We start from the raw sequence: 5,165 nt of genomic DNA on the forward strand, positions 1-5,165 counted from the left end.
AAGAACGTATATTTGTAGGAAAATAAATATACAAAAAACACATAAAATTACGAAAATTTGAATAAAAATATACAAAATACACAAAATTAATTTCAATTTGTATGAAAATAGATATACAAAATACACATATAATTAGTTAAATTTGTATTTAAATACATGTACAAAATTCACATAAAATAATGTAAATTTGTATGAAATGAAAACAAATTCACATAAAATAACGTACATTGGTATAAAACAGATATACAAAATATACATAGAATAATGTAAAATCGTATCAAAATAAATACACAGAATATCAATAAAATAATGTAATTTTGTATGAAAATAAAGCATATTTTTATAAAATACATATACAAAAATACACATAGAATAGCTAAATTTGTATTAAAATTAATATACAAAATGCACGTACAATAAGGTAAATTTGTATTGAAAAAATATGCAAAATGCACATAAAACAATGTATATTTGTTTCAAAAAATATATACGAATACACATAAAATAACGTATATTTCTATAGAAATATATATACAAAATACACATGAAATGACGTAAATACGTATAAAAATATATATACACAATACATAAATAAATAATGTAAATTCGCATCAAAATAAATAAACAAAATATCAATAAAAGAATGTGTATTTGTATGAAAATAGATATACAAAATAAACATAAAATATTGTAAATTTGAATATTACTCTATACAAAAATACACAAAAAATAATTTAAATTTGTATAAAATATATATACAAAATACATATGAAATTAGGGAAATTTCTATTGAAATACATATACAAAATACACATCAAATAATGTAGATTTGAATAAAAATATATAAACAAATACACTTAAAAGAACGAAAATTTGTATGAAATATACATAGAAAAAACACATTAAATAATGTAAATATGTATAAAAAATTATATACAAAACACAAATAGAATAATGTAAAATAGTATCAAAATAAATAAACAGAATATTAATAAAATAATGTAAATTTGTATGAAAATAAAGATGCAAAATACCTATAAAACAACGCATTTTTTATGAAAATATATATACCAAATTGCACATAAAATATTTATATTTGTATTACAAAATACAAAATATACATATATTTTATGAGTAAATTTGTTTCAAAATATATATACAAAATACACATAAAATAATGTAAATTTTGTCAAAATATACATACAATACACATAAAAATACGTAAATTGTATAAATATATATATAAATAATTAAATTTTGATGAAAATAGATATACAAACACATAAAATAAATAAATTTGAATTTAAATAAATATAGAAAATCCATAAAATAATGTAAATTTGTATCAAAATATATTCAAATCAAATACACATATATTAAAATTAATATACAAATGCGTATATAATAAATTTATTTGTATTGAAAAAATATGCAACATACACGTTTACTCATACAAATTTATATTATTTTATTGGTATTTTGTTTATTTATTTTGATTAAGTACATGATTATATGTGTATTTTGTACATATTTCTTTATACGTATTTACATTATTTAATGTGTATTTTGTTTATATATTTTCATACAAATTTACGTTATTATATGTGTATTTGTATAAATATTTTGATACAAATTTACTTTATTTCATGTATTTTGTATATATATTTCAATTCAAATTTAGCTTATTTTGTGTGTATTTTGTATATATTTTCATACAAATTTAATTACTTCTGTGTATTTTTGTATATAGTTTTATATAAATTTACGTTATTTTATGTGTATTTTGTATATTTATATTTATACAAATACACATTCTTTTATTGGTATTTTGTTTATTTATTTTGATACGAATTTACATTATTTTATGTGTATTTTGTATACATTTTTTATACGTATTTACTTCATTTTATGTGTATTTTGTATATATATTTTTATAGAAATCTACGTTATTTTATGTGTATTCGTATATATATTTTGAAACAAATTTACATTGTTTTATATGTATTTTGCATATCTATTTCAATACAAATTTACCTTATTGTATGTGTTTTTGTATATTTATTTTAATACAAATTAATTTTTTTATGTGTATTTTGGTATATATATTTTTATAAAAAAAATGCGTTATTTTATGGGTATTTTGCTTCTTTATTTTCATACAAATTTACATTATTTTATTAATATTCTGTGTATTTATTTTGATACGATTTTACATTATTCTATTTGTGTTTTGTACATATTTTTTATACAAATTTACGTTATTTTAAGTGTATTTGTTTATGTATTTTCATTCAAATTTACATTATTTTATATGTATTTTGTGTATGTATTTCAATTCAAATTACCTAATTTTATGTGTGTTTTGTATATTTATTTTCATAGAAATTTAAAATATTTTTGTTTATTTTTGTATATAATTTGATACAAATTTAGGTTATTTTATGTGTATTTTGTATATCTATTTTCATACAAATACACATTATTTTATTGATATTTTGTTTATTTATTTTGACGCGAATTTTATGTGAATTTGTTTTCATTTCATACAAATTTACATTATTTTATGTGTATTTTGTACATGTATTTAAATACAAATTTAACTAATTATATGTGTATTTTGTATATCTATTTTCATACAAATTGAAATTTATTTTTTTGTTTTTTTGTATATATTTTTATTCAAATTTTCGTAATCTTATAAAAATATATATACCAAAAAACACATAAAATATTTAAATTTGCATTGAAATAAATATACAAAATGCACATACAATAAGGTAAATTTGTATTGAAAGAGATATGCAAAAATACATATAAAACAATGTAAATTTGTTTCAAAATATATATACGAATACAAATAAAAAACGTAGATTTCTATAAAATATATATACAAAATACATAAAATTAAGTAAATACGTATAAAAAATGTATACAAAATACACATAAAATAATGTAAATTCGAATTAAAATAAATAAATAAAATACCAATAAAAGAATGTGTATTTGGATAAATATAAATATACAAAATACACATAAACATAAAATAAAAGGTAGATTTGTAATAAAATATATGTAGAAAATACACATAAAATAATGTAAATTTATATAAAAATATATATACAAATACACATAAAATACCATGAATTTGTATAAAAATATATATTCAAAATAAATATTAAATAATGTAAAGCGTATAAAAATATATATATACAAAGTACATATAAAATAATGTAAATTCGTATCAATATAAATCAACAAAACACCAATAAAATAATATATATTTGAATGAAAATAAATTTACAAAATAAACATAACATAACTAAAATTTGTATTAAAATATATACAAAAATACATAGAAATAATTTGAGTTTGTATGAAAATAGATATACAAAATACACATAAAACTAGGTAAATTTCTTTTGAAATGTATATACAAAATACCCATAAAATATTGTAAATTTGTGTCAAAATATATAAGCATATATTTTCATACAAATTTACGTTATTATATGTGTATTTGTATAAATATTTTGATACAAATTTACTTTATTTCATGTATTTTGTATATATATTTCAATTCAAATTTAGCTTATATCGTGTGTATTTTGTATATATTTTCATACAAATTTAATTACTTCTGTGTATTTTTGTATATAGTTTTATATAAATTTACGTTATTTTATGTGTATTTTATATATTTATATTCATACAAATACACATTCTTTTATTGGTATTTTGTTTATTTATTTTGATACGAATTTACATTATTTTATGTGTATTTTGTATACATTTTTTTATACGTATTTACTTCATTTTATGTGTATTTTGTATATATATTTTTATAGAAATCTACGTTATTTTATGTGTATTCGTATATATATTTTGAAACAAATTTACATTGTTTTATATGTATTTTGCATATCTATTTCAATACAAATTTACCTTATTGTATGTCTTTTTTGTATATTTATTTTAATACAAATAAAATTTTTTGATGTGTATTTTGGTATATATATTTTTATAAATAAAAAAAATGCGTTATTTTATGGGTATTTTGCTTCTTTATTTTCATGCAAATTTACATTATTTTATTAATATTCTGTGTATTTATTTTGATACGATTTTACATTATTCTATTTGTGTTTTGTACATATTTTTTTATACAAATTTACGTTTTTTTATAAAATTATTGATACCAAAATACACAAAACATTTCAATTTGTATTAAAATAAATATACAAAAATGCACGTACAATAAGGTAAATTTGTATTGAAATAGATATGCAAAATACATATAAAATAATGTAAATTTGTTTCAAAACATATATCCGAATACACATAAAATAACGTAGATTTCTATAAAAATACATATACAAAATACACATAACATTAAGTAAATACGTATAAAAAAATGTATACAAAATACACATAAAATAATGTAAATTCGTATAAATGTAAATAAACAATATACCAATAAAAGAATGTGTATTTGTGTAAATATAAATATACAAAATGCACATAAAATAACGTAAATTTATATAAAAATATATACATAAAATAACGCAAATTTCTATAAAAATATATGTACAAAAATGAACATGAAATAAATTTGCATAAAAATATATATATACAAAACACACATTAGATAATGTAAATGAGTATAAAAATATGTATAGAAAATACCTATGAAATAATCTAAATTCGTATCGAATTAAATTAACAAAGTACCAATAAAATAATGTAATTTTGGATGAAAATATATATACAAAATACACATAAAATAACCTAAATACAAATATACACATAAAATATTGTATTTTGTATATACATTTCAATTCAAATTTAGCTTATTTTATCTGTATTTTGTATATCTATTTTCATATGAATTTAATTACTTCTGTGTATTTTTGTATAGTTTTATACAGATTTACGTTATTTTATGTGTATTTTGTATATTTATATTTATACAAATACACAATCTTTTATTGAAATTTTGTTTATTTTTTATACGAATTTACATTATTTTACGTGTATTATGTATACATTTTCTTATACGTATTTACTTCATTTTATGTGTATATTGTATATATGTTTTTATACAAATCTACGTTATTTTATGTGTATTCGTATATATATTTTGAAACAAATTTACATTGTTTTATATG

The sequence above is a fragment of the Eriocheir sinensis genome, unplaced genomic scaffold, assembly GCF_024679095.1.
Source record: "Eriocheir sinensis breed Jianghai 21 unplaced genomic scaffold, ASM2467909v1 Scaffold936, whole genome shotgun sequence".
NCBI lineage: Eukaryota > Metazoa > Arthropoda > Malacostraca > Decapoda > Varunidae > Eriocheir > Eriocheir sinensis.